This window comes from Schistocerca serialis, chromosome 3, assembly GCF_023864345.2.
Source record: "Schistocerca serialis cubense isolate TAMUIC-IGC-003099 chromosome 3, iqSchSeri2.2, whole genome shotgun sequence".
Classification (NCBI taxonomy): Eukaryota; Metazoa; Arthropoda; class Insecta; order Orthoptera; family Acrididae; genus Schistocerca; species Schistocerca serialis.
This window is the reverse complement of record NC_064640.1, coordinates 346,044,409-346,068,377: the sequence shown is the minus strand read 5'-3', so window position 1 is coordinate 346,068,377 and position 23,969 is coordinate 346,044,409. Positions and strand designations below refer to the sequence as shown.

At 43.4% G+C, this 23,969-nt stretch overlaps 2 protein-coding genes across 7 annotated transcripts in view; both read left to right on the top strand.

Moving 5' to 3' along the window:
- LOC126470158 (protein O-linked-mannose beta-1,2-N-acetylglucosaminyltransferase 1-like) overlaps positions 1 to 23,969 on the top strand; it is a 2,280,325-nt gene that overhangs the window by 2,014,704 nt on the left and 241,652 nt on the right. For 5 of the 6 annotated variants that reach the window (XM_050097778.1, XM_050097779.1, XM_050097781.1 and 2 more), the window contains one exon: positions 19,725 to 19,766. The exons of the other annotated variant lie outside the window; for it this stretch is intronic. The gene's annotated coding sequence lies outside the window, so the exon portion shown is untranslated. The remainder of the gene's footprint in view (positions 1 to 19,724; positions 19,767 to 23,969) is intronic. 6 annotated transcript variants of the gene reach the window in all.
- LOC126470821 (succinate dehydrogenase assembly factor 3, mitochondrial-like) overlaps positions 1 to 23,969 on the top strand; it is a 49,922-nt gene that overhangs the window by 12,620 nt on the left and 13,333 nt on the right. The window lies entirely within an intron of this gene.

The window sequence follows — 23,969 nt, the reverse complement described above, 5'->3', positions numbered from 1 at the left end:
GCCGAGCGATTCTATGCGCTTCAGTCTGGAACCGCACGACCGCTACGGTCGCAGGTTCGAATCCTGCCTCGGGCATGGATGTGTGCGATGTCCTTAGGTTAGTTAGGTTTAAGTAGTGCTAAGTTCTAGGGGACTGATGACCTCTGATGTTAAGTCCCATAGTGCTCAGAGCCATTTGAACCATCCATATATGCAGCTGCTTTTGTGATAACAAACTTCAACCTGACCATATGCTTCCCATATCATATTTATGGTACTCTGACATCGATGATGTGCTTTCACACAATCACTTTTATGAGCACCATGAGCAGTAAACGTGTTTACACTTCGAAAGCATTTGTATGGGCGGCTACTGTTCCCTCTGCACTTTACTGCAACTGGCGCAAGATTAACCGTGTGGGATACTTTGCAAACTTCTCTCTCTCTCTCTCTCTCTCTCTCTCTCTCTCTCTCCCTCCTCTGTGTGTGTGTGTGTGTGTGTGTGAACAAAACGACATCTCGTGAACTGAGGACACGTGTGTTAACGTGGGCGGTAACATTTTGTAAGGTCCGTTACGTTTACTCAGTAGTGATTCGTGCACTTAATCTGAAAGAAGAACTTTGACATTTCTTGATTAGCGCGCTGTTTGTTGACGCTGAATAAACACTCTCGACAACGTTGTTTTTCGAAGACATCGGTTAGGACTACCTTTCAGCACTGAAAATAAACTCCACCATCATTAGATCGTCGTGTTGGATCTGCGATCGCTATTTTTTTAATCTACACGATCCCTTATTGCAGATTATTTCTGGTTACTTAATTAATTTTTAAAGCAATACATCAAAAATTGCAGACTGTCTTCAGATAACAAGTGGTCACTAATCGAGTGATTCTTTTGTTTGAAGGTTTCAGATTGTAACGAACTAACAATCATTTTTGTATTTACTGCTTGCAGATGCAAACGTTTTGGTAACTATATTTTTATTTGCCTACCCTAAATTCTGAAGTAGGTCTTTCCGTAGCTTCCCTAAATTTTCTAACACAAATGCCGGGATTTTTCGTCCGAAAAGAAAGCCAGTCTTGCCTCCTTTCCTTCCGTATCCTCATATGTTCCAAACTTAAACAACGTTCGTAGTGACAGTGCCGTCGATGGGACGTGAAACACTAATCATCCTTTTTTTAAATACTTTAATAAAAGAGGAAAAATAAAGTTCGATGACACTTTGAAATACCAGACTCGTAATTCACTCACGAAAAAAATTTGCTTGCAAGTTCTTGAGTATTACAAACCAGTTTTGGCACATCGAATAGGTAGCGTTAAGAGAAGAGACAGAAGAGATCGAAAGGAAAGCAGCACGTCTCATTATGGATTTTGGATTTTGTGGTAAGTTCTATGGGACCAAACTTCTGAGGTTATCAATCCCTAGGCTTACACACTACTTAACCTCAATTAAACTAACTTACTCTAAGGACAAAACACACACACACACACACACACACACACACACACACACACACACACACACACGTGCGCACCCAAGGGAGGACTCGAACCTCCGACGGGGTGAGACGCACGAAGCGCGGCAAGGCGCCCGAGACCGCACGGCTACCCAGCGCGGCGTTTCATTGTTGAGTTCGTTTAGTAAGCCGTTGCTAGACATTAAACATTGAATTTAAGTAAAAACTCTGAGTATTGACTTCTGTTTCTTACACGACTCCATTTTTGTTCGAAGATGTTGCACAGTTGACCGTACAACTCGCTGTGCTGTTAAGACAGAAATGGCAACACCAACAGGTCTTTCTGTCTTGCAACTGATAAGCATGGCTGGTCTTTCAGATAAAGTACGGCACGGCAAGCATCCCCCATGATCTTTCCTCTTTTAAACACATTAACAATTTTCCATTCTTATGTAGCTATTTGAGAGGGGTGAATAGGAGACTGTGTGTGAAGATCTTACACGCCTGCATATACAATAATGATTCAGCAGCATCTTCAGAACCAAAGGAGTCAGTTGGAATTACGTGGAGTGCGTTCATAGCTTTAGGTGACTCAACAATCATGGGTAAGTCTCGCTTATCTTTCCTAGTTTCCCTACAACTGCAAAATCTCTGCCACAGCTCAAAACGCTAAGTCTATTCACCAAAAATTTGTGTCTTACCCCTTCAAATCATACCAGAATAAATGGAGGAGACATTGATGCATCGCACTTGGAACTCAATTGGGAAGTATTGCTTGGCACAAAGAACGTGCACCATCTAGTAATGAATGTTTAAAATATTTTCTCCATGATTTGACACCTGGAACAAGTCTAGGGGCATGTTAACGTGTATGGGGAACGCAATAGCATTGAAAACATGTTTTGAGGGAAAAAACGGCACTTCGAAAGTTGTACGTTTTCTCAATAATACCGGGTGGTTAAGATTAAAGTGCAGCTACTCTGAGAGATCCAGCGTGAGCTGTAATTATCGTATGGAGCGAAAGTTGTAAGATATTCTAATGTGTTAATGCTTAAGTAGTAGAACTATCGTAGGTTACTGTAAATCATTGTATGCAAACGCAGACTACTGTAGTTTTCCTAGTAGCTTTGGTCAGTTGAGATCGTAACTGCGTTACCTGTATGTTAGGTGTGTTGCGTATGTAACAGGTGTTACCTCATTTCGATCCTATTGTTTACATCATTGTCTTACAAGGTTCCCCCAAAAACAGGAAGCAATGAAGTGACTAGAAACTGAGTGAGGATATATAAAGGGCCGTATAACCTACAGAACATCTCTTGTTATACATAGTTATCCTCACGCCTGTTACTTAAAAATGAACAGTATTCATAGCGAAATTGAAATGTTCGATGCTTAATACAGGTTTTATTCGAAAATTGTTAGTTTACAAAAGGGATGTCGTAGTAAAAATAAGAAAATACAGATTTATCATGTAGTGCTAAAAAACACAATCTTCAAAAAAAGATAAAAATTAAAAAACACAAACATATCAAACATCCTTTCAATACTTCGTGGAGCTTATACAAAACATGTTTCTATTAGTCATAAAAAACTTTAGTATTTGTCGACAATAACAGGAAACTTTTGCCTTTGATCATGATGAAAAACTTTCTATTAAGTACATAATAACAACAATAATTATATAGACATTTTTTTTAAGTTTTTGCATGTAAGCTGTACTTGCATCAGCAGTAATTTCTTTGGGTACATAAAATCGCAGAAGTTACGTGATCAACTAATCTTTATTACTTATAAAATTTAACTAACGTTTCATAATAACATAAAATATACCGGGTGATCAAAAAGTCAGTATAAATTTGAAAACTGAATAAATCACGGAATAATGTAGATAGAGAGGTACAAACTGACACACATGCTTGGAATGACATGGGGTTTTATTAGAACCAAAAAAGTACAAAAGTTCAAAAAATATCCGACAGATGGCGCTTCATCTAATCAGAATAGCAATAATTAGCGTAACAAAGTAAGACAAAGCAAAGATGATGTTCTTTACAGGAAGTGTTCAATATGTCCACCATCTTTCCTGAACAATAGCTGTAGTCGAGAAATAATGTTGTGAACAGCAATTTAAAGCATGTCCGGAGTTATGGTGCGGCATTGGCGTCGGATGTTGTCTTTCAGCATCCCTAGAGATGTCGGTCGTTCACGATACACTTGCGACTTCAGGTAACCCCAAAGCCAATAATCGCACGGACTGAGGTCTGGGGACCTGGGAGGCCAAGCATGACGAAAGTGGCGTCTGAGCACACGATCATCACCAAACGACGCGCGCAAGAGCTCTTTCACGCGTCTAGCAATATGGGGTGGTTCTAATAAAACCCCATGTCATTCCAAGCATGTGTGTCAATTTGTACCTCTCTATCTACATTATGCCGTGGTTTATTAAGTTATCAAATTTATACTGACTTTTTGATCACCCGGTACAATGGTCTGACATTCAAAGTTGTGCATTTCATATTATGAGCGAAGCAAATAAACGAAAGAGGTAGTCGATTCCGAGTTTCTCTCTCACGCATTAATTTATGTTTCTTTCCCTACCACTGCTACCAGTAACACCGGTAATCCTACAATTTACTATGTCATTTATGTACTATACCAGCCCTATCAAACTGTAGTTTTGGTAGAGCGCAGTTCTAGTTAATGTGGAACAGATTTACGCTTGAAAATAGTTAGTTCCAATTTTGACTACCAGGTGCAAACCTGACGCTGTACTGTATCTTGTCGATGTCTCCGGTGCTCATATTGAAAAAAATTGTATATGCGGCGGTTAATAATAACAACATTAAGCCTTTCTCACTTGTTTGACATTTTCTGCCCACGTCACGTTTCTAATCCATAACATATGAAAACATTTCTATACGTCTTTCTTGCAGTCACAGCGCCAGATTTGCTACTGGTGGCCAAAATTCGAACAAATTTTTTTCCTGTGCAATTATGTCCCGCATTAACGCATTAGAATATCTGCCAAGTTTTGCTGCCGCATGATAATTACAGCCTATTCTGGACCTCTGTGAGTAGCTGCACTTTAATTATAACCACGCAATATCTCTGACGTGCATATGGACAAATTTAACTCTTGTTAAATCTGTCTTGTGCAATACCCGAACTTGTAAACAACTACAATCGAGTCCCGTTAAAAGTTACTCAGTTGCTTGTTAGTTTTTTCCATGGTAACGATGCGCCGTGGCAGCAGTCGGATGCAAGCGTTCACACAGTCCGTGTGAAGAAGCAGGGCGGGAAGCCCGTGTAGTGGGATGGGGGAAGCCAGCGCCGTGTCAGCCGCTAAGCGCGCGCCTCATCTGCCTCCCCTCCAGCTTAACTTTGCAGGGCATTACCGACAAAGCGCCACGAATTCATTGTTTGCTGTTCAGAGTGGGCAAGCGGCGACACGGCCAGTGCTCGTGTGCGCGCGATCAAAGACAAGACAAGACACGGTGTCATTAAAAGGTTTGCCTCGAAACTCCGAGAGTAAAACAAGACGAAAACGCATCGCGAGTCATCACTGGAAACTGCCAGTGTGGGTGCTACATGTGTCCGAGTGCTACAAAGGCAATGCCCATACAAAAACGAGTTTCGTACAGAACAATACGTTACTGAAACTATCTGGCACATTGAAACTGCATGTCGCACCGAGACTCGAACCCAAGACTTCGCCTTTCGTGGGCAATGCTCTCACAACGAGAAGTGCTTTACTGTTTTGAAATGCAGTGCGCTACAGAGTTGAAACGGAAGTACAGGTATGGACAGAAAGCTTAACCAATATCAAGGCATTATTCAAACAAATATGACGCTACCAGTATAAATTTTTGTATGTGGAAGAATGCAGGGCGCCCCTGAAACGTTACTTCAATCTTCGAGGTGTTGCAGATGGTCTCTTGAGGAACAAATCGAGGATAGGAACACGTGTCCAGAAACGTCTTCCAACAAGCCTACAGAGTGTCGAAGTTATTGATACTGGCGCCTGTCACTAGACCACCCCATCAGCAGCAAACGTGACTTCGTATGCTGACGGACCGTCGGCGGAACGTCTCGCAGTGTACTTTATTATTCAGTGGTTGAAACTGATTTCCACGATCGCCAGAGGAGAAGGTGGAGCTAGCTGCTGCGTAAACAGGCCTTTTCTCCTATGACTGTGATGCTCTGTCGCCTCAGAGGGTGACGGTCTAACGCGGGTTTCCATCCACAGTTTATTTTTCTCCTGATACCCTCTATAATCTCCAACATCTTTCGGTATACTGGAGAAAAATAAACCGCAGATTGAAACCCATGTCCGAAACCGTCATATACTAAGCCAACAGAGCATTAGATTCATAGAAGTCGCGCGGAATAAGTCGAGCGGTCTAGGGCGCTGCAGTCATGGACTGTGCGGCTGGTCTCGGCGGAGGTTCGAGTCCTCCCTCGGGCATGGGTGTGTGTGTTTGTCCTTAGGATAATTTAGGTTAAGTAGTGTGTAAGCTTAGGGAATGATGACCTTAGCAGTTTAGTCCCATATGATTTCACACACATTTGAACTTTTTGATTCATAGGAGACAGGGTCTATCAACGGTGCAGGTAGCTCCATCTAGTCCACTGGCGACCGCGGCAATAAGTCGCGGTCACTAAGTAACTTACGACACTGCGAGATTGAATTTTCTCGTTTTGAGAGAACTGAAGGACGATCTGTTCAATTGTTAAAAACCATTCAACTGCCAAGACCGCATAATTTTTTTTATTTAAGACAACAAATTTCGAGAGACTATGCTGTTATCTTCAGGTTTTAAAATCTTTTGTTGTAAAACTGCTGGTTTTAAACATAAATTAGCGAAATTAAACAGCAGAACTGCAATGTTGTTGTTGTGGTCTTCAGTCCTGAGACTGGTTTGATGCAGCTCTCCATGCTACTCTATCCTGTGCAAGCCTCTTCATCTCCCAGTTCCTACTGCAACCTACATCATTCTGAGTCTGCTTAGCGTATTCATCTCTTGGTCTCCCTCTACGATTTTTACCCTCTACGCTGCCCTCCAGTACTAAACTGGTGATCCCTTGATGCCTCAGAACATGTCCTACCAACCGATCCCTTCTTCTGGTCAAGTTGTGCCACAAACTTCTCCCCAATCCTATTCAATACTTCCTCATTAGTTATGTGGTCTACCCATCTAATCTTCAGCATTCTTCTGTAGCACCACATTTCGAAAGCTTCTATTCTCTTCTTGCCCAAACTATTTATCGTCCATGTTTCACTTCCATACATGGCTACACTCCATACAAATACTTTCAGAAATAACTTCCTGACACTTAAATCTATACTCGATGTTAACAAATTTCTCTTCTTCAGAAACGCTTTCCTTCCCATTGCCAGTCTACATTTTATATCCTCTCTACTTCGACCATCATAAGTTATTTTGCTCCCCAAATAGCAAAACTCCTTTACTACTTTAAGTGACTAATTTCCTAATCTAATTCCCTCAGCATCACCCGACTTAATTCGACTACATTCCATTATCCTCGTTTTGCTTTTGTTGATGTTCATGTTATATCCTCCTTTCAAGACACTATCCATTCCATTCACCTGCTCTTCCAAGTCCTTTGCTGTCTCTGACAGAATTACAATGTCATCGGCGAACCTCAAAGTTTTTATTTCTTCTCCATGGATTTTAATACCTACTCCGAATTTTTCTTTTGTTTCCTTTACTGCTTGCTCAATATACAGATTGAATAACATCGGGGAGAGACTACAACTCTGTCTTACTCCCTTCCCAACCACAGCTTCCCTTTCATGTCCCTCGACTCTTATAACTGCCATCTGGTTTCTGTACAAATTGTAAATTGCCTACCGCTCCCTGTATTTTACCCCTGCCACCTTTAGAGTTTGAAAGAGAGTATTCCAGTCATCATTGTCAAAAGCTTTCTCTAAGTCTACAAATGCTAGAAACGTAGGTTTGCCTTTCCTTAATCTTTCTTCTAAGATAAGTCGTAAGGTCAGTACTGCCTCACGTGTTCCAGTGTTTCTACGGAATCCAAACTGATCTTCCCCGAGGTCGGCTTCTACTAGTTTTTCCATTCGTCTGTAAAGAATTCGTGTTAGTATTTTGCAGCTGTGGCTTATTAAACTGATTGTTCGGTAATTTTCACATCTGTCAACACCTGCTTTCTTTGGGATTGGAATTATTATATTCTTCTTGAAGTCTGTGGGTATTTCGCCTGTCTCATACATCCTGCTCACCAGATGGTAGAGTTTTGTCAGGAGTGGCTCTCCCAAGGCCGTCAGTAGTTCCAATGGAATGTTGTCTACTCCCGGGGCCTTGTTTCGACTCATGTCTTTCAGAACTCTGTCAAACTCTTCACGCAGTATCGTATCTTCCATTTCATCTTCATCTACATCCTCTTCCATTTCCATAATATTGTCCTCAAGTACATCGCCCTTGTATAGACCCTCTATATACTCCTTCCACCTTTCTGCCTTCCCTTCTTTGCTTAGAACTGGATTTCCATCTGAGCTCTTGATATTCATACAAGTCGTTCTCTTATCTCCAAAGGTCTCTTTAATTTTCCTGTAGGCAGTATCTATCTTACCCCTAGTAAGATAAGTCTCTACATCCTTACATTTGTCCGCTAGCCATCCCTGCTTAGCCATTTTGCACTTCCTGTCGATGTCATTTTTGAGACGTTTGTATTCCTTTTTGCCTGCTTCATTTACTGCATTTTTATATTTTCTCCTTTCATCAATTAAATTCAATATTTCTTCTGTTACCCAAGGATTTCTACTAGTCCTCGTCTTTTTACCTACTTGATCGTCTGCTGCCTTCACTACTTCATCCCTCAAAGCTACCCATTCTTCTTCTACTGTATTTCTTTCCCCCATTCCTGTCAATTGTTCCCTTATGCTCTCCCTGAAACTCTGTACAACCTCTGGTTCTTTCAGTTTATCCAGGTCCCATCTCCTTAAATTCCCACCTTTTTGCAGTTTCTTCAGTTTCAATCTACAGTTCATAACCAATAGATTGTGGTCAGAGTCCACATCTGCCCCTGGAAATGTCTTACAAATTTAAAACCTGGTTCCTAAATCTCTGTCTTACCATTATATAATCTATCTGATACCTTTTAGTATCTCCAGGGTTCTTCCATGTATACAACCTTCTTTCATGGTTCTTAAACCAAGTGTTAGCTATGATTATGTTGTGCTCTGTGAAAAATTCTACCAGGCGGCTTCCTCTTTCATTTCTTAGCCCCAATCCACATTCACCTACTACGTTTCCTTCTCTCCCTTTTCCTACTACCGAATTCCAATCACCCATGACTATTAAATTTTCTTCTCCCTTCACTATCTGAATAATTTTTTTTATTTCATCATACATCTCTTCAATTTCTTCGTCATCTGCAGAGCTAGTTGGCATATAAACTTGTACTACTGTAGCAGGTGTGGGCTTCGTATCTATCTTGGCCACAATAATACGTTCACTATGCTGCAATAGTAGTAAATATATGAAATGCCTATTGGCTTCTGTCTCGGGTTCTTCGGCCGACGTTCATCTAATGATTGGTACAGGTACGTCGATGATACTTTCGTGGTGTGGAGCCATCGTGAAGAACAGCTCGGTTACTTCCTAAGACACTTGAACAGCCTCCATGCCAACATAACATTTACCATGGAAGTAGAAAAGGACAAGTAACTGCTATTTCTAAATGTGCTTGTCACAAGGGACGGCGAAAACCTGGGACACAGCGTGTATCGAAAACCGACACACACGGGCCGATACCTGCACAAACTGTCAAACCACCACCCGAGCCAGAAAAGAGGCATGATTAGTACGCTCGTAACGAGAGCAGGACGAATATGTGAGCCGCAACACCTCAAACGAGAAATGCAACACCTGGAAACTGTCCTGAGGAGCAATGGGTACTCCAAAAATTATATTAGAAGTGTAACAGACCCAAACACTCGGCGAAGTAAGGAACCAGAATAAGAAATGTCGGGTACGGCCTTTCTGCCATACATTACCAGAGTGACGGACAGAATCGGCCGTATATTGCGCAAACATGGCGTAAAGACGATTTTCAAACCGACAAGGAAGATCAAAGAGTGTCTTAGATCGGCGAAGGAGAAAAGATTCCCACTTGCAATGTCGGGAATATACCGTACACCATGCACATGCGGAAAAGTTTATGTCGGAATGACTGGACGATCCATCAACACCAGGATCAAAGAGCATAAGCGACATTGCAGGTTGGGGCAGGTGGAGAAATCGGCCGTGGCAGAGCACGCACTGAATGAGACCGACCACGTAATAAAATTCGCCGACACGGAAGTTCTGGCTGTAGAGAAGCATTATCACACGCGCTTGTTCAGAGAAGCTGTAGAAATACAAAAACACGCGAACAGTTTGAACAAGAAAGAAGAAAGCCTTAAGGTAAACGGATCCTGGCTTCCCGTACTGCAGCGAACGACCGTCGCAGGTAGCAAGAGGAGAACCGCACCGGAAATGACCGCGGAGAAGCCCTCAGAAGTTGGCGCGCCAGGTACATATAGTCTGCGCCCGCGAGCTCGGCTCCAGTTCACCACCGGCAATGGAGGGTGAAGCTTTGACAATGCCAGCCACTCGTGCTAGCGAAACATCAGAAAAATCATTAAATGAACGTCGGCCGAAGAACTCGAGACAGAAGCCAATAGGCAGTTTGTCAACAAGTGGCCGCGAAAGCCTTAACAATTTTGTAAATATATGAAATCTTTTGTTGTAAAACACGTTTTACAACAAACCGGTTGGCTTAAATAAAAAAAAAATTATGCGATCTTGGATGTTGACCGGTTTTAAATAGTGCGTCAGTGTACGAAGTCGCATTTACCGCCTAAGGTGTGGCCTGTTGGCAGGTGCAGATATATATAACGTCGATACTCCACAGCATTGTTAGATGATGTTTCCGGACATGTGTTCCTATCCTAGATTTGTTACTGGAGACACCCTCTACATCCCGTCAAAGTTTGTCGCAACATTCCTGGGACACCTTGTGTATCTTTCTTAAACGTAAATTAATTTTAATTTCTTCTTGCACGCCGGCCGGAGTGGCCGAGCGGTTCTAGGCGCTACAGTCTGGAACCGCGCGACCGCTACGGTCATCCTGCCTCGGGCTTGGATGTGTGTGATGTCCTTAGGTTAGTTAGGTTTAAGTAGTTCTAAGTTCTAGGGGACTGATGACCTCAGAAGTTAAGTCCCATAGTGCCCAGAGCCACTTGAACCATCTTCTTGCACAGTATTTTCTTCTGCGATATATTGCTTTATTATCTGAGCTGGTTTTAGACATAAATTACTGAAATTAAACAGCAGAACTGCAACAGTAGTAAATACATGAAATCCTAGAAATTTTTAAAATGCCAAAATTACAAAAAATAATACTCTTGTATCCACCGCACTCTCAGAAATAGTCTGTATTTTAACATTTCCTTTTTCATTTCAAAAGCAGATACTTTCGCTGTGCTGTTCCATCAGGGGGTAGAGTTACTGCCTCGAATGCAAGCTCTTCATCATCATAAGCTATCCAGGCACGACTCAGGAACATCTGTGAAGTTTTGTAAATAGGTGAGAGCTGTTGGAAAAACTGAAACTGTGAGGCCGGTTCGTTAGTCATGTTTCGATAGCTTGGTAGGTTAGGGCATTGTCCGCTTAGTACTTGGTTCTGGTTAAGAGTCGCGATCTGGCACATAGTTTTAACCTGCCAGGAAGTTTCAAATCAGCGTGCGTTCCTCTGAGGAGTGAGAAATTCATTATTTCCTTTATTTAGTCTGTGCCAAACACTGAGTGTTTTATCTAACACGGCCAGAGGATGATCTGTATATCGAATATTACGAGCTATTGAGAATCTGCCGAAAAACGTCTGAATCCAGCTTTGTGGCTGTTGTACCGAATTTTATAGTTTCACCTTGTTTGTCCTATGTACTTTGTATTACATGACGTGCTCTGCATTTTACACACTGTCTGATAAAATGTATCCATACACCTATAATTGAACATTAATACTGGGTGTGTCCACCCTTCGCCTTAATTACGGCTTGAATTCTGCTGTGGACACTTCTAGTAAGATGTCTGAATGTCTGCGGGAGAATGACAGCCTATTCTTCCTCAAGAGCCGAAACTAGAGAAGGTGCTGATATTGGAAGTTGGTGTCACGCGCTAAATCGACGTTCCAACTCATCCCAAAGGCGCTCCTTTAGATTCAGGTGGGGACTGTGGGCAGGCCAGTCCATTTCAGGAATATTACTGTCCACAACTACTGCCTTACAGATGCTGCTTTACAACAGAGTGCATTGTCATGCTGATACAACGAGTCATTGTCTCCGAGCTGTTCCTCTGCTGTACGCAGTACGCACTGCTGTAAAATGTGTTCATATCCTCCGCATGTAGGGGACCACACCAGACCACGAAAAAAAAAAAAAAATCACTGTTGCCTCTATGCATCATGGCAGGTAGCGTTCTCCAGCCATTCACCAATCGCAAACTCTTCCATTGGAATGCAACAGCATATAACACTATTCGTCACCGCAGATCATTTGTTTCCAGTCGTCCACTGACCAGTGGCCTAGCTCTTTAACCACCTAAGGAATTGCTTAGGATTGACAACAGTAACGTGTGGCTTATGAGAAGCTGCTAGACCATTGTAACCCATTCTTTTTAACTCCTTATGTGCAGTCACTGTGCTAGTTCGACTGCTGGTAGCATTTTGGTATACACGAGTGACTCCTTCCGCTGATTTCATACGATTTTTAAGCAACACTCCGCAGTTCTCGACGGTCCCTGTCCTTCAGCACATGAGGTCTGCCTAAATTTGGTTCAGCTGTGCTTGTTGCTGCGCGTTTCCACCACAATCACTTCACCAATAGCCGATTTGGGCAGCTTTAGAAGAGTTGAAATGTCCCGATGGATTTGTTACTTAGGTAATGACTAGTCCACGTTCGAAGTCGCTGAGCTCTCCTGGCTGACCCGCTCTGCTGTTAATGCTTCTCTACTGACAACACAATACTCCCCGCCTCCTTTTACACACACCAAAAAAGTTTGGCACATCCCAGTTCCCAGAACTCCTGAAGATAGACGTTTACTGTGGATATTGTACCACAGACACTGTCCCTCTGACTGCTCAGAGATGTCACTAAACCCGCCCAGCCGGCCGGAGTGGCCGTGCGGTTCTTGGCGCTACAGTCTGGAACCGAGCGACCGCTACGGTCGCAGGTTCGAATCCTGCCTCGGGCATGGATGTGTGTGATGTACTTAGGTTAGTTGGGTTTAATTAGTTCTAAGTTCTAGGCGACTGATGACCTCAGAAGTTAAGTGGCATAGTGCTCAGAGCCATTTTGAAACCCGCCCAAATATGTAAACAACCATGCATGAGCAGCGCCTATTAGACCGAGGGGGTCCGACAGCTGATCAGTTCCAGTCATTCCACCAGGAAGGAGGTACACGACTCGTGCTGTCTGTAGTTCAAAAATGGTTCAAATGGTTCTGAGCACTATGGGACTTAACTTCTGAAGTTCACCAGTCCCCTAGAACTTAGAACTACTTAAACCTAACTAACCTAAGGACACTACACACATCCATGCCCGAGGCAGGATTCGAACCTGCGACCGTAGCGGTCGCGCGGTTCCAGACTGTAGCGCCTAGAACCGCTCGGCCACCCAGGCCGGCTGTCTGTAGTTCAACCATGCCTAAACGGTCAATACCTCCGTTCGATCGCGTCCGCATTGTTACTTTGTGCCAGGAAGGGCTCTCAAATAGGGAAGTGTCCAGGTGTCTCGGAGTGAACCAAAGCGATGTTGTTCGGACATGGAGGAGATACAGAGAGACAGGAACTGTCGATGACATGCCTCGCTCAGGCCGCCCAAGGGCTACTACTGCAGTGGATGACCGCCACCTACGGATTATGGCTCGGAGGAGCCCTGACAGCAACGCCACCATGTTGAATAATGCTTTTCGTGCAGCCACAAGACGTTGTGTTACGACTCAAACTGTGCACAACCGGCTGCATGATGCGCAATTTCACTCCAGACGTCCACGTCGAGGTCCATCTTTGCAACCACGACACCATGCAGTTTGGAGGCAACCCGGTTAGGGTGAACGCCTTAGACACACTGTCCAACGAGTGCAGCAAGGTCAAGGTTCGCTGCTGTTTTCGGGTGGCATTACGTGGGGCCGACGTACGCTTCTGGTGGTCATGGAAGGCGCCGTAACGGTTGTACGATACGTGAATGTCATCCTCCGACGGACAGTGCAACCATATCGGCAGAATATTGGCGAGGCATTCGTCTTCATGGACGACAATTCGCGCCCACATCGTACACATCTTGTGAATGACTTCCTTCAGGCTAACGACATCGCTCGACTAGAGTGGCTAGCATGTTCTCCAGACATGAACCCTATCGCTCATACCTGGGATAGATTCAAAAGGGTTGTTTATGGACGACGTGACACACTGCCCACTCTGAGGGATCTACGCCGAATCTCCGTTGAGTAGTGGGACAATCTGGACCAACAGTGCTTTGATGAACTTGGGGACAGTATGCCACGACGAATAAGGGCATGCATTAACGCAAGAGGACGTGCTACTGGGTATTAGAGGTACCGGTGTGTACAACAATCCTGACCACCACCTCTGAAGGTCTCGCTGTATGGTGGTTCAACATGCAATGTATGGTTTTCATGAGCAATAAATGGTGCGGAAATGATGTTTATGTTGATCTCTATTCCACTTTTCTGTACAGGTTCCGGAACTCTCGGAACCGAGGCGATGCAAAACTTTTTTTGATGTGTGTATTTGGGCGGTCCCGTCTCTCGTGACATCTAGTCGTAAATTCTGCATTACGTAAGGGTGTCCAGATACTTTTGATCAGGCAAGATATATACCTGATTTATCGTTGATATTGAAACCAGTCTTCAAACCAGTCTTCAAACCTGTGTCCTACCAGGTTTCCAGTTTTAAACGCAACTTAAGTGTTGTAAAGCTTGAAAATGTTGGCTGCCTTATGCTAAAGTCTGTGCAGCCGTGCACGGTTATAGGTCAGGACGCCACGCCACTGTTATTCAAAGCAAGTCGCAGGGCACATGGGAACTGTAAGCATAAGCCTGCCGATGGAGAAAGATGTACAAAATAAAATAAGTGATTGGTTTTGATGGGACGCTGTATGGAAAGAGGGTCTGTTATAAAGGAAGAGTGAGAACAGATAGCACTAAGTAGATACGTATAAAACTGTATTTTAAAGTTTTGGGCATTTGGTGTATACAATTATAAAATTCTAAAGTCTGACAGCTGTTGATATACTGCCAAAATCAGTTGCAGAACAATATAGATTTTAGTTGCTTTATCGTGGTTGTATACAAAAATGTCACTTATAAAAGCTGTGGAACACAACTTGAATAAGATTTATAGGACGGACACTAATTAGTACGATGTCTTAAATGTTTCCATCGTTGCAATAATTTTTTTTAATTTTATGCATATCCTCAAGATGAGAGTTTGCCTATCTCAAAACGCGTCGATCTGAATGTGCTTCCTATCACAGAAACACTGCAGTTGAACCAAATCATTTTGTTTCATAAAACGATCTTCTGCAGTTATCTAGGACTACCATCAAAAATCTTTCTTTTTCTGCTTATCCGAGAACAAAAGGCTTCCAACTTTCTCTAAACACGCCGATTTTACCCTTAGAATCGGCCTGCCACTTGCGACTATCTACTCTGTTGGGCCGCAGTGAAACAAGCTCTTCCACTTTCTCATACAATAACGAATCATTCCCAGGCATAGCTGCATCTCCTCACCAATTCATTTCCCCTTACAAATGCAGTAACGTAATGTCTGAATAAGTTTGCACATTGCTCACCTCAGCAGTCATCTTATATGTAATGACATCACATGACTTATTTGGAAGCCATAGATATGAACAAAAGAGTACGACAGATACTCACAATATTTCTTGCAAAAAGTACAAATCTTATGAACACTCTACCTGCTTTCGACCGACATTCGCGTACATATTTTGTTTACCCGCTGAGGAAAACAAGTTGAACAGGAATGATTGTAAGGGAAACTTCGTCTGGAGTAGTTCGCCAGCGTGGTGCAAGTCTTTCTCGTTGACGCCACTTCGGCGACTTGCGCGTCGATGAAAATGAGGTGAAATGATCGAACAATACAAACACCCAGTCGCCGAGCGACGGAAATCTCCGACCCGAATCGAAACTGGGACTCTGCGATCTAGAGGCAGCGACGCTAGCACTTTTTTTTCGTTCTGTCCTTGTGTTCCTTATGAGAATATCACTCAGTTTTTTTTACTACACACGGTGGCCAGTTCCCTGACTGAATACGCTGAGCTAACGTGCCGGCTCCCTCTCATTTTCCGATCAGGATAGCGTTGCTCGTCTGCTCGGTGCTGAAGTTAGTTGGCTCTCATTCATTGTGAGCTCTGCAGCTGTCGTCCCCGTCCGCAGAGGGACTACTTGTTGCCACGGCAGCTACAATCCGCACGTGGCGCTCTTCTTTACTCGAGATAACAGTTAACCTCAGCGCTATGGCCCAACTTTTACGCGCACCGGCACATTTGGTTCACGCTGCGACTTTCTGCGGGAAAGGAAATTTACTACCACGCCAAAGGTAAATCACCAGGCCTCCACTCAATACTGTGAAAGTCACACTCGCCTCAGCCTGACGCAGGAAAATACGCTGCTAGATAAAAATTTCAGTGCCATTATAAGGAATCATCTGGGGGAGTGTAGACGATTACACGAATGACTAACATCGGCGTACGTAAACCTTTAAATTTCTGACTAGTATCTCCAAACAACTACTTCATAATAAACACGCGGGTGTTCATGATTTCTCTCAACAATCTACGTGGGACGTTCAATAAGTAATGAATCACAATTTTTTTCTGAAAGCAGGTTGGTTTTATTCAGGATTCCAATACACCGTATTACTTCCCTTTCTTTTGGCTACAAACCCTATTTTCCAACATAATCTCCGTTCAATGCGGTGGCCTCACGCCACCTTACTGGGAGGGCCTAGGTGCCCACATGCTACCACTCTACTGGTCGACGTCGGAACCAACGTCTGGCTGTATCAGCAACCTCCCCATCATCCAAGTACTGCTTCCCGTGGAGTGCATCCTTCATTGGGCCAGACGGATGAGAGTCGAAAGGTGCTGTAACGAGGATGAGGAAGGACAGTCCAATGAAGTTTCGTGAGCTCCTCTCGGGTGTGCAGACTTGTGTGGCATTGCGTTGTCATGCAGAATGAGAAGTTCGTTTGCATTTTTGTGACGAAGAATACGCTGAAGTCGTTTCATCAATTTCCTAAGGGTATCACAGTACTCTACAGAGTTTCACTATGAGCGAGGACACCAAACAGAATAACCCCTTCAGGGTCCCAGCAGACTGTCGCCATGACCTTACCAGCTGAGGATGGGGCTTTGAACATTTTCTTCGGAGGAGATGGTTCAAATGGCTCTGAGCACTATGAGACTCAACTGCTGAGGTCATTAGTCCCCTAGAACTGAGAACTAGTTAAACCTAACTAACCTAAGACATCACAAACATCCATGCCCGAGGCAGGATTCGAACCTGCGACCGTAGCGGTCTTGCGGTTCCAGACTGCAGCGCCTTTAACCGCAAGGCCACTTCGGCCGGCTTTCGGAGGAGAGGTGGTGTGGCGCCACTCTATGGATTGCCGTTTTCATTCCGGTTCGAAGTGCTGAACCGATGTTTCATCGAGTGTTACGACGATCGACAAAATATTGTCATGATCAGCCTCGTAAAGCGCAAGGAATTCCGCACAGATGGTCCATCGTTACTCTAAAGGGTCTTCCGTTAGGCGGAGGGGAACCCAGCAGGTACATACCTTTGAGTACCCCAAATAGAGACCGCCCGGCTAGCCGCGCGGTCTAACCCGCTGCTTCCCGAGTGGGAAGGCGTCCCTGTCCCAGGCACGAATCCGCCCGGATTAGTGTCGAGGTCCGGTGCCGGCCAGCCTGTGGATGGTTTTTAAGGCGGTTTTTCATCTGCCTCTGCGAATGCGGACTGGTTCCCCTTATTCCGCCTCAGTTACACTATGTAGGCGATTGCTGTGCAAACACTGTCTCCACGTACGTGTACACCATAATTACTCTACCACGCAAACATTGGGTTTACATTCGTCTGGTATGAGACGTTCCCGGGGTAGGGGTTTCCACTGGGGGCCAAACAACATAATAGCCCTGGTTTCGGTGTGGGGTGATGGTGAGGTGGGTGGATTGCTATGGCCTATTGTGGGTTTGTGAACCGCTGAGGGCTACGGCGGGGCGAAGCCTCTCCATCGTTTCTAGGTCCCCAGTTTAATACACAGTACACACACATCCCCCAAATAGTGGACGAGAGTGTCAGCATTACCAACAGAGACGTCCATTTGAGCAACGAGGCGTTCGTTTATGATCCGTCTATCACCTCGAATGAGAGTGTCCGCACGTCCCAATATTGCAGGAATCACAGCTGTGTGCGTCCTGCCGGCACGCGGGATATCGGATAGTTTTGCACGACGTTGTCGCGATCATGACAGACGCCTCGTCCAACGATTCACCGTGCTTTTCTTCCCTACCAGGTGTCCGTAGAATTTCTGCAAGCGCCTGTGCATGTCTGCTATGGTCTGGTTTTCCGCCTAAAAAAACTCAGTGATAGTTCTCAGTTTGGAACGCATCTCTGTTACAGACGCCATTTTGAAGGCTACGTATAGCGCCACCATCTGTCGGAAATTCATGAAACTACAGGGGCTGAAGCATGAATATTTCACGAAGTTTCACAACAAATTCTGCAATTTTTCAACCGAAATTGGCCAAGAAAAAAAAATATGTTGCATTACTAACTGGACGCTCCTCGTATATACAGGATGTTCCTGAATTCTCCCCACGTCCTACATCTACACCTACACACACACCCCTCAAGTCACCGTATGGTGCATGGCAGAGGATACCTTGCACCACTACCAACCATTTCCTCTCCTGATACAGTCACAAATGCAGGGTATCCCAGAAGAAATGGTTGACAATCATGGATGTGACAGGAACAATCACTCGAAACAAAAAAATCTTGTAAACATGGCTCTAAAGTGCATATCTTAGGATCTATGATCACTTATACGTCTTCAGTTCTCAGAAACAAACCTCTTCCACTACAAGCTCTTTGCTTTCCATGTTTTAGGTGGACGTAATGTGAACCAAAACAAGAAAAAATTGTCTGGTAAACATGGGCTCTAAAATACATGCCTTAAGAGCTTTGAGCACTTGTTCATTAGAAGAGTAGTATTTCACAGTAGCGAAGATGAACAAATGCTCATAGTTCTTAAGGTACGCATTTTAGAGTCGATGTTTACTAGACCTTTTTCTTGTTTTGATTCACAACACCTGCAGCCACTCAACGACAACACCTTCCCGTACACCGCAGCGTCAGCAGCAAACATCCGCAGGTTTTCGCTCACCCTGTCCGTCAAATGATTTACGTATGTTTCTCCAGTGATGTGGAGAGAGCGCTCTGTAACTAATGGTATGAATGGGAAACTATATACGGTAACTCACGGCATTCATGCTGCAGGAAGAAACATATAAAATAATACTTTCGACTCTCCTGCGTCTGCTGGACGAAAGAACGACGGTGATTTACCGTGACTCGGTTAATTATTCCATTTATAACCAACTAAATAATGTGTTGACAATTTTCAGTGTAACTGTTCGACTAGTGGATTGTGAAACCTTAATGCTGTACGTTTCAGGCCGTAATTACCGCAGTAGTTTTTCTTTTTATCGTCTATTGTCAAAGTTGTTGAACACTGGAAGTGTGATGTAAATAGAAGATAATTATGTCTGAAGCATGAACCTGGCGCGATTGGTCCTGCCATAGCTGTCTAGTGCCTGCAGTCTCTTCATTATATGGCGGTTTTTACATAATCACGCTGCTTACCCAAGCCGATGCGCCTACCTTTCTCCAGCGTTTACCCCGCAATAGCAGGTTCCACTAGTGGTCGGATCTCACGCATCCGTGTTTCGACAATTAATTTTATTTTCATTCTGCGGCAGTTTGCTCTTCCTGTTGCTAACACTGTCTGTTACAACTATGTTTTGTGTGAAATTGTCTTTGAATTACTTAACTGATCCATGCACATTGTCGTTGACTATTACAGACGAAGGTATGTGAGCATAAAAATCACCTTAGCAAGAAACGCGTTTATTTACTTATGTTCTGTGATATTTCAGGTTCTGAGGACCCATCGTCAAGCTTCCAGTGTCGCTTCATTCGTAAGTCTGCAAACCTGAAACAACTTATACATAAAACAGTAATTATTTGTATGGATGAACAAACGAAAATAGTATGTTGAACAATCACCACTGTATAATGCAGTATCAGCTTCAGTATTTTGTTTCACATCATTCTAAACGGGTAACCACAACACAATTCACGTAAGAGGAATACAAAAGCACAGCACTGTGTAAAAATACACTGAGGTCACAAAAGTCATGAGGTACCTCCTAATATCATGTTGGACCTCATTTTGCCCAGAATAGTGCACGAGCTTGACGTGCCATGGACTCAACAAGTCGTTGGAAGTCCCCTACAGAAATATTGAGGCACGCTGCCTCTATAGTGGTCCTTAACTGGGATGTGTTGGCGGTGTAGGACTTTGGGCACGAAATGACGTCTCGATTATGTCCCATATCTGTTCGATGCATTCATGTCGGTGGATCTGGGTGCCCAAATCATTCGCTCTAATTGTCCAGAATGTTCTTCAAACCAATCGCGAACAACTGTGGCTAGGTGACATGATCACGAGGCTAGCACAAGCGCTGCAGGCTATGTTGCGCTGTTAGCAAAAGCACTCGCGTCGGTCGTCTGCTGCCATAGCCCATTAACGCCACATTTCGCCTCACTGTCCGAACGGATACGTTCGTCGTACGTCCCACACTGATTTCTGCGGTTACTTCACGCAGAGCTGCTTGTCTGTTAGCACTGACAACTCTACGCGAACGCCGTTGGGCTCGGTCGTCAAGTGAAGGTAATCGACTACTGCGTTGTCATTGGTGAGAGGTAATGCATGAAATATGGTATTATCGGCACACTCCTGACACTGTGGATATCGGAATATTGAATTCCCTAACGATTTCTGAACTGGCATGTCCCATGCGTATAGCTTCAACTACCATTCCGCGTTCGAAGTCTGTTAATTCCCGTCTTGCGGCCATAATCATGCAGCCATAATGACGTCGGGAAGCTTTTAAGATGAGTGACCTGAGTACAACTGACAGCTCCGTCAATACACTGCCCTTTTATACGTCGCCATCTGCATAAGTGCATATCGCTATCCCATGACTTTTTGTTATCTCAGTGTATACACGTCAAAGGTAAACAATGTACTTAATATCTTGTTTATACACGTAGTGTCAGAACAATTACATCTATGCACTAGAAACAATCTTATTTAATGTCAGGACATCTTACAGTTTCTTTACCATTACATATGTTAGATAATGTTTTATTTATATGTAATTAAATGTCCACAGGCAAAATTCCGACATGTCAAATATTGTGACGTGGCGAAGTGATTCGTTTCTCACATCGATATTCTTAGTGCTTAAGGCGAATGTTCGCACACAGCGAGTAATGCCTGAAGCATCTAAACGTGAAAACTGAAATTATTGCTACGCACTCCTCTCATCCTCGCGGGTATTAAGATATTTGAGTTACCACAGTAATAATTGAATTTAATATTTCTGTGCACACTTCTGGCAGCAATCATCTAAAGTCAATTATTATCACCAGAAGCACAATTCCAGCGACTACATGTGCGCCGTCTCCAAAACAAAGTTTCGGCGAATTGCTACTATCTGATGTTTGACGTGAAGACGGTTGAAAACTGGTTGATGGAATAAGAAATTGTTGATAAAAGTTGCGTAATGCCAGATGATGTAATAGTTATTATAACACTGGACTGGTCCCCAGATTTGACTAAGCAAAGGCTTACTTCCCCATCTCTGCTTCAGAATACAACGCAGTTAAGAGTAAAAACAAAAATGTGCGTCACATAGTTCACACGATACGCAGCCGGAGGTACTAATGGATTTCATCCCCCATGTTAGTGTATATTTTGATGTCGCAACAGGAATGGTATTCAACCACAGAAAAATAATAATTGCTGGATCATGAATGGCCGAATACCCAATATTTGCATCCCCCCCCCCCCAAAAAAAAGAAAAAGAACTCCAGGAAACAAATTTGCGCATAAGAAGTACAGTGAAATGACGTAGGTGATGATACAGCCACTTTTAGTTACAGTCATAACAGTTCATAACTGCAGAACATTAAATGATTCCGAAAATAAAAGTTGAGCATCAGAGTATGGTTTGTTCTGCCCTATATTTGTTTAGTCCTTATTGGAGACTAGGTACTTAAAAAACAGCTTTTCTAGAAAAAGATTTGCGAAATCCCGAATGAGCGGATGCGTATTTGCATGCACTAAAAACGGGATTAGCTGCAGAAAACAAATTCCTAGTCTATTTCTAATGTTAGTTCAATTATAATCATTCCTCATGGCTCTATACTTGTTAGGTCTGTGTTATACGATACTCTTTTCGACTATTAATGTAAATCCAATGGTTCAATGAAGTAGTTGTTACTACGTTTGCTGGAAGATTGCCCTGATAGGACTCTTTCCACATTCGAGACTTTTTTTTAAAATATGGTTTCGCTGTTGAAAGTTGCGCTACTGTCACCACATATTTCCTGACGAATCTGGAACACTAAGTTTGGAAACTGAATCTCTTGGCAACCAACGTTTGTTTGCATCTGAGAATGGAGTGTTTTCTGCCGATTTCAAAGTCACTACATAATTCAACGCATTTCTGCCATCCACTGGATTCGCATTTGGGAGGGCGGTGATACAGATCACGGTCTGGCCACCGATATTTAGGTTTATTAATTCACATAAGGCAAATGCCGGGATGATTCCTTTTAAAAGGACACTATCGATTGCAATCTTCAATCTGAGTTAGTACTCCACCTATAACGACTTCATCTGTTCCTGAAAAATGCAGAACGCCTCATAAGATAACCCGTAGCATTAGGTGAACTTAATCAATTTAATTTTTCTGTCATGCCTCCTATATTCACAGGGCATTACAAATGGCTCTGAGCACTATGGGACTTAACTTCCGTGGTCATCAGTCCCCTAGAACTTAGAACTACTTAAACCTAACTAACCTAAGGACATCACACACATCCATGCTCGAGGCAGGATTCGAACTTGCGACCGGAGCGGTCACGCGGTTCCAGACTGAAGCGCCCAGACCGCACGGCTACACCGGCCGGCAGGGCATTACCACACTCAGTAGATGGGAAAATGAAATCTTCCTTATAGGGCCGCCTAAGTTAGTAAGTTGAACACCTACTTCTTTTGTAGATCATTTTCCAATAACCGTTATAACGTAAAGATGTTCATGCGTACTATAGTTATACACTGGAGTTTATATTTGAACTCCCTGTGTGGTGTACAGAAGGCTGAACCAAAATTTTGTTTTAAACACTGAGCCATTCGAACTTACCTATCTCAAAGATGGTGAACTGTATTGTATTCGTTCACGTGTTACCTGCGTTTACTAAACGGTGTAAACTCCGATAAGGACTCCAAGCTTCTAATGATTTCCGCTGCTTTCATTTAGTATTATCAGGTGTTTTGTTCAATTTCTGTCAAAGTTCAGACTACTTTTCAAAAGTTTTTCGTGATAAAAGAAGCTTCAATGTTCGATATCTGCTCTAACAGTTCTAACGGAGATCGAGGTTGCCTGCTGAGAGGAGACGGCGAGCAGGTATATTGTACGGACATACGTTGAATACGAACGTTGTAGGTTTTAATTTAACCATAGCTGTTATGAATGTCAATCGAAGTACACGAACAGTTTTAACCAGTCATTTCTATTAATCTTTCCACTACGCGTTTTCGAGAATTACGCTATTTGTTTAAATTAAAAAAAACGTAGACAATTTCCACATGGTATTTTCTGGGCAACCTGTGACACTGCTAGTCAGTGATCACAAGTTGCTCCTCCTAATCGTATTAGCATTACACGTTTCATTTCTTATAGACTGAAAAACTCATTCGTAATGTACTGGGGCCTGCTGGAAAGTAATGCTTCGATTTTTTGTGTGAAAACCCTTAGAGATTTTTAAATAAAACAAATATTATTAACATTCTAAATTTCTGTTCTACATATCTACATATTTGCGGCCCTCTGCCGCTAGAGGGTTACGAATTGTAGCGTGTAAGATGGTCGTATGTAACGTAACTATGCCGGTGCGTTACAAAAAGCGTAATCGAGTTTCGAATTCGAAGATTTCATCCACACATGGAGAACCCTCTCCTCCAGAATGACAGTGACAGGCTACACATGGGCGCTGCCACATCTGCAACAATCCAACTGCTTTGGTTCACTGTCATCGATCATCCTCCA